Source organism: Equus caballus, chromosome 17 (assembly GCF_041296265.1).
Source record: "Equus caballus isolate H_3958 breed thoroughbred chromosome 17, TB-T2T, whole genome shotgun sequence".
Taxonomy (NCBI): Eukaryota; Metazoa; Chordata; class Mammalia; order Perissodactyla; family Equidae; genus Equus; species Equus caballus.
The window spans coordinates 59,893,650-59,905,151 of NC_091700.1; positions in this window are offsets into that span (position 1 = coordinate 59,893,650).

Here is an 11,502-nt window from a genome sequence, read left to right on the forward strand (position 1 = left end):
ATTCAGGGCTCTATGATAAGGAGTATATATATAATTTATACACAAACACACACACGCATATAGATATAGATGTACATATCTATCTATGTACCTGTATATAATTTAGAAACAAATACTGTGTATGCATGGGAGATGTATGCTCAGAGATTATTGGGAAAAAAATAGACAGACAAACAAAAACCCAGGAGGGTAAAGAGTTTATGAAACCAAGGAAATAAAATATTTCATAAAGAACGGTTTCATAAGGTAAGGAATAAATTGTCTTGGTCTGTGGTCTCAGTGAGAGCAGTTTTGGTGCTATGGGAAAAAGCTTAAATGAAATAGAATAAAATATTCATTTGTTCATTTGACAGAGATTTCTTGAGCAATTGCCATGTGCCAAGTACTCTTCTAAATTCTTGGGAAATATCAGTGAACAAAACCAATAAAGAGCCATTTTTGTTTCATGAATATAAATGAAAATATAAACATAGTGAATAAATTAGTCATTAATTATGTTAGAAGGTGACATGTACAATGGAAAAAAATTAGTGGAGCCGGGTAAGAAGGACTAAGGGTGTTAGGGGGCTGGGTTGGCAAGCTACTACTTTAAAGAGATCGCTAAGATAAGAATCATTAAGGAAGAGGCATTTGAGCAGAGGCTCATTGAAGAAGGAGAAGAAGTTATACGTATAACTAGGGGACAAAGTTCCAACTAGACAGAAGAGCCAGTGCAAAAACCCCAAGGTAAAAGAGCATGTGTTGTGTTCTAGAACTATCAAGGAGGCCATGTGGCTGAAAGGAACAAGTGAAAGAGAATAGTAAGAGGTGAGGATAAAGAATGAACAAGAAAAATGTCTCATGGATAAAGTAGATAGCATGCAAGAACAGATGGACATATAACCAGAGATGAAAATCCTAAGAAAGAACCAAAAAGAAATAATAGAGAATGAAAATTCTGTAACAAAATGAAGAACGACTTTGACTTGCTTATAAGTAGTCTAGAAATGGCTGAGGAAAAAATCTCTGAGCTTGAGGAAATCTCAATAGAAACTTAAAAAACTGAAAAGCAAAGAGAACAAAGGCTGGGGAAAAAAAGAGAGAGAAGAGAATATCCAAGGACAGCAGGACAACCATAAAAAGATGTTTTATATATGTGTATATATAATGGGAATACCAGAAGGAAAAGAAAGAGAGAAAAGAAGAGAAGAAATGTTTGAAACAATAATAACTAAGAATTTCCCCAAATTAACATCAGACACCAAATCACAGACCCAGAAAACTCAGAGAACACTAAGCAGATAACTGCCAACAGAAAAAATAAACAAACAGAACTATGCTTAGGCATATCACTTTGAAACTGCAGAAAATCAAAGATAAGAAAAAACCTGAAAGAAGCCAGAGGGGAAAAATACCTTACCTACAAAGGAACAAAGATAAGAATTACATCTAACCTCTCAGGAACCATCCAAGCAAGAAGAGGTCCAGTGAAATATTTAAAGTGTTGAGGGAAAATACCACGGATAGAATTCTGTACCTTGAAAAATTATCCTTCAAAGATGAAGGAGAAATAAAGATTTTCTCAGACTAACAAATATTGAGAGAAAATGTTGCCAGCCTACCAACCTTCCAAGAAATGTTTAAAAAAAAAAAAAGTTATTTAGAGGTAAGGAAAATAATATACATCAGAAACTCAGATCTACATAAAAAAGGGTAGAACATCAAAGAAGGATTAAATGAAGGTAAAAATAAAAGCTTTTATTTTTATTCTTAATTGGTCTAACAGATAACAGATTGTTCACAATAATAAAAACAATGTATTCTAGTATGTATGCTTATAAACAAGTGAAATGAATGATAGCAATAATAAAACAGATGAGAGGGAGAAATTAAGGTTATTTCATTATTATAAGATACTTCACACTGCCCATGAGTTGGAATAATGTTATTTTAAAGTGGACTTGGATTAGTTGTAAATATATATTGAAACTCTAAGGAAACCACCAAAAAAATTAAAAAAAGAAAAATATGCTAAGAAAGTAGAGAAAATGAAATCATATAAAATGCTCAATTAATACCAGAAAAGTCAGAAAAAGAGTCAAAGACAAAAATAGGAACAAAGAACAGGAGTAACAATTAGAAAACAGTAACAAATATGGCAGATATTAATCCAACTATATCAATAATCATTTTGAATGTCAATGGTCTAAATGCACCAATGAAAAGACAGAGATTGTCACAGTGGATCAAAAAACAATATCCATTTATATATATATTATATATTGTCTACAAGAATAAATACTTTATTCTTTAAATAAAAATACTACTTTAAATAAAAATACCAATCTTGATTAAAGGTAAATGGATACAGAAAAATATGCCATATTAACACTAATCAAAAGAAAGCAGCAGTAGCTATATTAATTTCAGACAGAGTAGACTTCAAAACAAGGAAAATTATCAGGAAAAAAGAAGGGCATTACATAATGATAAAGAGGTCACTTCTCCAAGAAGACATAACAGTTCTTAATGACTGTGTGCCTGACAATGGAGCATCAGACTGTGAAGCAGAAACTGGTAGAACTGCAAGGAGGAATAGATGAACCCAGTATCATAGTTGGAAACTTCAACACCCGTTTATCAAAAATGGTCAAACCCAGCAGACAGAAAATCAGAAAGCACATAGTTAGACTCAATAACACCATTAATCAACTGGATATAACTCACATCTAATTATTGACTAAATTGACTAATTTATCTAACAATAGTAGAATCCACATTCTTCTCAAGCTCACATGGAACATTCACGAAGATAGACCATATAGTAGGCCATAAATAAGACTTTAACAAATTTGAAAGAATAGAAATCATACAATGTCTACTCTCAGACTACAGTGGAATTAAACCAGAATTTAATAACAGAAAGATAACTAGAAAATCCCAAAATACACGGAGATTAAGCCACACACTTCTAAATAACATGTGTCAAAGAAGAAATCTCCAGAGAAATTTTTGAAATATTTAGAACTAAATGAGAATGAAAATACAAGTTACCAAATTTGTGTAATTCAGCAAAAGCAGTGGTTAGAGGGAAATTTATAGCATTGAATGCATATATTAGAAAATAATAAAGACATAAAATCAATAATCTATGTGTCCACCATAGGGAGCTAAAAAAATAGAATCAAACTTGAAGAAGAAGAAAATAAATAATAAAAATTGGAGCAGAAATCAATGAACATGAAAACAGAAAATCAACAGAGAAAATCAATGAAACCAAAAGCTGACTTTTTGAAAAGCTGACCAAAATTGACAGGCCTCTAGCCAGACTGACTAAGAAAAAAGAGAGAGGATACAAATTGCTGGCATCAGAAATAAAAGAGGGACTACAAACCTCTTGGAAATTAAAAAAGGATTATAAAGGAATACTATGAACGATGCTATGCTAACAAATTAGATAATCTAGATGAAATGGGCCAATTCCTTGAAAGGCACAATCTGTCAAAACTCATACAAGAAGAAATACACAATTTGAATAGGCCTATATCAATTAAAGAAATAAAATCAATAATTAATAGCCTTCCAAAACAGAACTCATCAGGTCCAGATGGCTTCATTTGTGAATTCTACCAAACATCAAAGAAGAAACTGTACCAATTCTTTACTATCTCTTTTAGAAGATAAAAGCAGAGTGAATACTTCCTAACCCATTCTATGAGGCCAGCACTACCCTAATACCCAAATCAGAAAAAGACATTGCAAGAAAAGAAAACTACAGACCAGTATTTCTCATGAATATACATGCAAAAATTCTCAACAAAATATTAGAAAATCAAATCCAAAAAACTATAAGAATTATACATCAGGACCAAGCGTAATTTATCTCAGGTATACAAAGAAGGTTTAACACTCAAAAATCAGTTAATGTAATTCATCATATCCACAGGCTCAAAAAGGAAAATCACATGATCATATCAATAGATGCAGAAAGAGCATTTGACAAAAATCCAACACCCATTCATTATAAAAACTCTCAACAAACTATGAACAAAGGGGAATTTTCTAAACTTGATAAAAATATCTACAAAAGAACTACAGCTCAGTCTATGCTTAATTGTGAGAAACTGGAAACTTTCTTATTATTATCATGTACAATGTAAGGATGTCCCCTCTCATCATTCCTTTTCAACATCATGCTAGAAGTCCTTATTAATGCAATAAGACAAGAAAAGGAAATAAAATGTATAAAGATTGGGATGGAAGAAACAAAAGTGTCTTTGTTCACAGATGACATGATTGTCTATGTAGAAAATCCAAAAGAATAAATAAATAAATAAAAACTCCTGCAACTAATAAGTGGTTATATCAAGGTTACAGAACACAAAGTTAATATGAAAAAGTCAATTGCTTTCCTATTTACCAGCAATGAACAAGTGGAATTTGAAATTAAAAATACAAGACCATAGGGGCTGGCCCCATGGCCAAGTGGTTAAGTTCACACGCTCCGCAGCAGGTGGCCCTGAGTTTCATTGGTTCGAATTCTGGGCACGGAAATGGCACTGCTCATCAAACCACATTGAGGCAGCGTCCCACATGCCACAACTAGAAGGACCCACAACGAAGAATATACAGGAGGCTTTGGGGAGAAAACGGAAAAAAAAATAAAATCTTAAAAAAAAAAAATACAAGACCATGGATTAACATCCTCCAAAATGAAACATTTAGGTATATATCTAACAAAATTGGTACAAAATCTATGTGAGGAAAATTACAAAACTCTGATCAAAGAGTTCAAAGAAGAACTAAATAATTGGAGAGATATTCTGTGTTCGTGGATGGTAAGACTCAATATTGTCAAGATATCAGGTCTTCTCAACTTGATCTATAGATTCAGTGTAATCCCCATCAAAATACCAACAAGTAATTTTGTAGGTATCGACAAACTGATTCTAAAGTTTATACGGAGGGGCAAAAGACCCAAAAAACCCAGCACAATATTGAAGAAAAGAACAAAGTTAGAGTACTGGCACTATCTGACTTCAAGACTTATTAGGTAGCACAGAAATACACCTCATAAATATAGTCAACAGATCTTTGATAAAGGAGCAAAGATAGTCTTTTCAACAAACATTTGGACATCCACATACAAAAAAATGAATGTAAACACAGATCTTACACACTTCACAAAAATGAACTCAAAATGGATAACAGAATTAAATATAAAACACAAATCTATAAATCACCTAGGACATAGCGGAAGAGAACATTTAGATGATCCTGTATATATGATGACTTTTTAGAAACAGCACCACAGGGAAATCCATGAAAGAAATAATTAATAAGCTATACTTCTTTAAAATTAAAAACTCTCCTCTTCAAAAGACAATATCAAGAGAATGAGAAGATGAGGCATAGACTGGGAGAAAATGTATGTAAAACATATCGGGTAAAGGATTTTTATCCAAAATATACAAAGAACTCTTCAGCCTCAGCAGTAGGAAAACAAGAAAGCCTATTAAAAAATGGGCTTAAGGACTTAACAAAAATCTCGCTGAAGAAGAAATAAAGATGGCAACTAAGCATATGAAAAAAAGCTTCACATCATACATCATCAGGGAAATGCAAATTAAAACGAGATGCCGCTACACACCTATTAGAATCTGGAGCACTGACAACACTAAATTCTGGTAGGATGTGGAGCAACAGAAACACTCATACATTGCTGGGGAGAATGCAAAATGGTACAGACTCTTTGGATGACAGTTTGGCTTTATCTTATAAAATGAAGCATATTCTTACCATATGATCCACCAACAACATTCTTTGGTATTTACCCAAGGAAGTTGAAAACCTATATCCACACACAAACTTGCACATGGATGTTTATAGCAGCTTTGTTCATAATTGCCAAAACTTGGAAGCCACCAAGATATCCTTCAGTAAGTGAATGAATAAACTGTGGTACATCCAGACAATGGAATATTATTCAATGCTCAAAAATAAAAATGAGCTATCAAGCCATGAGAAGACACGGATGAACTTTAAATCCTTATTCCTAAGTGAAAGAAGTCAATATGAGAAAACTACATGATGTATGATTCCAACTATGTATCATTCTGAAAAGGCAAAACTATGCAGACAGTAAAGAGATCACTTGTCAGTGGTGATGGGAGGAAATGAAGAGATGTAGCACAGAGAAATTTCAGGGCAGTGAAAATACTCTTTATTATATTATAATTATGGACACATCATTAAATACTTGTTGAAATCAATAGAATATACAATACTAAGAGTGAATCATAATATAAACTATGGATTTTGGTTGATTGTGATGTGTCAATGTAGGTTCATCAACATTAACAAATGTGCAACTCTAGTAGAGGATATTGATAATGGGGGAAGACTGTGCGTGTGTTGGTCAGGGAATATATGGGAAATTTCTATACCTTCCCCTCAATTTTCCTGTGAATGTAAAAGCCCTTCCTAAAATAGTTCTAAAAAATTAAGCCCTTACAAAAAAGAATAGAAAAATCACTTAGAACTTTTTAAGATATTGTCTAATCTTTGCCTTTTACCCTGAGGAAGATAAGGAATCAGCAGAGGGGTTAAGCAGAGGAGGGGTGAGATGTTATTTACATCTTAGCAAGGATTGCTCTAGCTGCTCTATGGTGAAAAGATTCTGGAGGTACAAGGATAGAAGCTTAGAAAACTAATCTACATGCCAAGGCCAAATCTGGCACAATGCTTGTTTTTATAAGGTTTTGAGGTAGAATTGTTTTGTGTGTGTGTGTGTGTGTGTGTGGAAGATTAGCCCTGAGCTAACATCTATTGCCAATATTCCTCTTTTTACTTGAAGAAGATTGTTGCTGAGCTAACATCTGTGCCAATCGTCCTCTATTTTATGTGAGATACTGCCACAGTGTGGCTTGATGAGCAGTGCTAGGTATGCACCCAGGATCCAAACTTGAGAGCCCCAGGGCATGGAAGTGGAGCATGCAAACTTAACCACTATGCCACCGGCTGGCCCCAAGATAATTGTTTTTACAGATGACATTGGGAATCACTTTGTTGATAGAGAAAACTAACAGAAAGAGAATTACACTTTTGTCATTGTTATGTATTACAAAAAAAATTGTACTCAATTCATACTACTATATTTTTAATTTTATCAAGAAAAATGTTTCCTCTCTTGTGGTAAGTACTTATATAACATCCTGGGTTTTGCCTCTGGTCCCTCAAAGTTTAAAATATTTAAAAATATATTTTATATGTACAAAATACATTTAGTATAGTAAATATATTAGTAAAGTAATAAATACATTACTAAAAATATTTATTTAAAACATCTAACCCTTTAGAGAAAATATTTGCCATCCCCTGAGTTAGAAGACTACTGCATTAATCCAACCAGGATATAGTGGTGTTTCACATCTAAGTATTGATGATGTAACTGACATGAAATGGCAGAATTCTAGAGATATTTTAAAAGTAAAGAGAATAGAATTTTCTGATGGAGTAGATATGGAGTTGAGACAAAGGTGGGGGGCAGGAATGATATCAAGATTTCTGACTTGAGCCAACGGAGAAAGGAGTTGCCATCTCAAAATATGGAGACACAAACTGTAGTGGGGTAAGTTTGAAACCAAGATCATTAATTCATTTTAAAAATGTTAAGATTAAGTGTTATGTTAAATATACAAATGAAAATTGTGAATATATTATGTATATTGGTCTGACTTTGAAGAGAAAAAGAGAGTTGAGGTAGTCAAATAGAAATAAACGTTTCAAAAATTTCATTTTATTATATTTTATTTTAAGCATGGAAGAAATTAATTAGTATAAACTGCTGATGCGATGGAGCCAAAGATTTAGGGAGGTTCAAGTTAGAGGAGAGAGCAAGGATAAATAATCAAAGTTATGATTGATATGCTAAATAAGCATGTCTCAAGTCCGGTAATATAAACAGTCTATTTTAGCCTCCCACTCCCTCCTTAAAATGTTCGGTAAGATAATTAAGAAAGTCAAAATTTCATTACTTCCACTCATTCTTAAGAAATACAAACACTTTGAGCTCAGTATTTAGAGTTTTCATTCACAGGAACAAAATTATGAAGTTAATTTAATACCAAATATTTCCCCCTCCCTCACCTGGAGTCCTTTGAAGTTTAGTCTAGGAAAGAAGGTCTGATGTGGACTAGCAGTTCTTATGTGAAGTTTATAAAATGGCACCTTTCTCTCTGGGCGTGGTCATGCTTATACATAATAGTTTCTCTGGGATGATAACCATCCCAAGTTGCTGGCGGTGCCTCACATTAGAGGGAAACTTCTATTCAGTCCTTGCCTTTCTGCCTCTCCACATAGACAGTTATATTTAGAGTTATGTTGCTTTTTCCACAGGGTCCTTTTGTGCTGAATATCAGTTGGCCACAGACAGGCATACTTTACCAAGAATTCCACATTTGATACAGAAAAACTTGCCTGAAAATGTTGGCCCCCATGCAGAAGGAAGTACTATTATGTCCCAGATGGTGCGAAGACCAATTTCGTTATGCTACCCAAGCAGTCATCCACCTGTGTTACCACTGGTCTCTGTTTGTGCCCATCAGAGTCTTTTCCTTCTCCCTTAGTAGACTAGTACCTTTTGACAACAGCAGCACTCTCCTAACAAGTCTTTTCACAATCTTTTTCCTGCAACTCCCTTTCCCCCATACTCTATACTATTAAATTGGGCAAACCTGTTCCACAATTTTCTACCTTCAGGTCTATCATTTTACTTCAGAATGTCATATCTATGGAATCTAGGTGGCTCAAATTGCACCTTCACATTGAACATTCTGTTACCTGTAAAATTACTGAGAGGATGGAAGGCTAGAACGTAATGGAAAACAATTCAACGTAAATTGATATGGCAGTCAGCCAGAATGGTTTTAATCAGAAATCATTCAGAATATTTCCAGAGCATGAGCTGAGTTTTGTTGCAAATATGTTTTAAGTGGACTTTATGAAACTATTCTTAATTACATGTTTTAAACCTTAGGAAATATTCCATTCAACATCACATGATTTATTGGACTTGTATTGATGATTTGGAATTCAATTAGGTGATTTCAATTTGCAAATCATGAGTAACACAGGACACAGTAGATTCTCTATTGACCAGACATGGGCCAGCACTCCATTGTTTACCTGAGTCCCATATGCTTTCCTTCTTTTCTTCTAACTTAAACATAAATGAATTAATTTTCAGGAGAACAATTTATTATTTTATATTTTGAACGTCAGAAAATAGCTTGGCTAAAATAGATGTCAGAGACTTTTTGAAAACCACCTTTCCATTAGCTAAAACACTTTGAAATAATGTAATTTATAATTTTCTCCATATTTAAATAATTTACTTTCAGAATAAATGAAGCCAGCTATTATGACACTCATCTTGATTGTGCCAAGTTCAAAAGCTTCTTATTGTGGCAAAGCTCTCCTGCTCAGATCCCCTGCTCCTCCAGGGAAAGCTTCATGCCTAAGATTACTCCCAGCTGTGAAGCACTGGGGATACAATGTGGCTTTTTTCCTCTCCAGAAAGATATTTTTCCCTCTTCCACCTGAGTCAGCACTGTCTGTTATTGTGGGTTTTTTTTTAAATCTACTTTCCAATTCTCTCTCAGAGGTAATTGTTCCAAGAGTAGTTGTAAATCTGTTGTGTCCATGGGAGGAGGTGAGTTCAGAGTCCTCCTATGCCACCTTCTTCCCAGCAATCCAAAATAATTCAGTTTTTTTATATATTGACTTTTAAATGTCTACTGGATATTCAAGTGGAGATATAAGGTAGAGAGTTATGTATCAAAGACTGAGGCTCAGATGGAGGTGTGGGCAAGATAAACTGATTTGGTATTCACCAAGATAGGTACATATTGAAGTTTTGAGACTATGAAGTTACCCAGATACCAGCTTTGTACCACTAATTTCTATAGGAGTCATATTATTTTTGCAAGCCATAGAAGATGGAAAAATATTTATTTTGTCTTTTATTTGTATATTGTATTGGATTTTACGTTCAAATTAAAAATCAATACATACTACCTGCCATAAGCCAAGCAAGCTTCTGAAATTTCTTCTGGTTTTGGTTAAAAATAATTTCACTAGTATTATCTTCTTCTGAATCTTTGGATGTCTCTTTATTTCCATCTCTCTGTAGTACTATTTTAGGAATTTTATTTTGCTATTCTTTTCCCCTTTTGCTCATTGAGGAATAAAATAGATATATAGCAACCCAATATTTCATAAAATATATGGCTTACCTTTAGGCGTACTTAATGTCTGCATGAGTATTTGTATATAATTCCTTCACAACGTTAAATTAGAGGGTATTTTAGACTGAGGTCCCTAGAAAAAAGATTCTGAGGTCTGCAGGAAAAAAAAAATCAATGAATTAACTGAATGCTAAGCATATTCTTTCTTGTTACTACTTTGTAGCACTAGCCTTACCACAAACTTATGATTAGGGTCCATTATCTTACCACTGTCTTCATTTGCAGGTCTCTGGGCACAAGGAATTTGGAATGACCATATAGTAACTATAGCTTAAAGCTTAATGGGACTTGTATTATGTCCCCTAGCCATAGTATTTCCCATTTTTTGGAATTAGGACTTCTAGAGCCTAAATCGTGAGGATGGGACGTACTGCAAATGAATAACTGGAAGAATGGGAAATAGGATTATGCCTACTCACCCTCCTTAGTTTCTAGACCCAAGTGTTCTACCTCTTCAGGAAAAGCAGCATCTGATGGTGGGTGATTTATGGTGTATACTCTTTCCTTGAGGATGGTACCCATTCTCATAGGGGGTCAACGCTAAGCTTGTACCTCTGCTGACCCTTTAAAGAGGGCGTTCCACTGTTTTATTAGATCAGTGGCTTCTGGGGTTGGAGTATTTGCTAGGACTAGTGGGTCTCATCCTCATGTGCCCATTGCCACATCTCTGCTGTAAATATTTCCTTTGGTAAGAGATAATAATATGAGGGACACACTCTGTCAGTGCTTGAGAATGGTGCTGGTAAGCCTGGTGAGCAGGAAAGGCAAAGCCAAGAATATTTATCAATTACGTGCAAGATGGATTTGAACACTTCCAGGGTGTGAGGGGCCCGATGAAGTAAACTTACCACCAAGTGACTGATTGCTCTCTAATTAACAAGATGTCATCAACATGGTGACCAATGTGCTATTCTGAAGAATGTTCAGATGTTCAAGAATAAAGAATGCATTTGCTAGATCAGTGACACCATTTGTATTTGAGGTTATGTTAATCTGCTTGAGCAAAGAAAACATCTATCGTAGTACCTGTAATTGGTATTAATACTCGTGTGAATTTATCATAGAAAACTCTCACTCCTCAGATCCATCATTTTTTTGAGGCTAGATTGGTGAATTAAATAAGGATATAATTAGGATTGCCACTCTGCATTTTTGCCTTTAAGGATGGCACAAATCCCTACCATTTCCTCCTGGATGTGGTATTAATTTGGGTTTT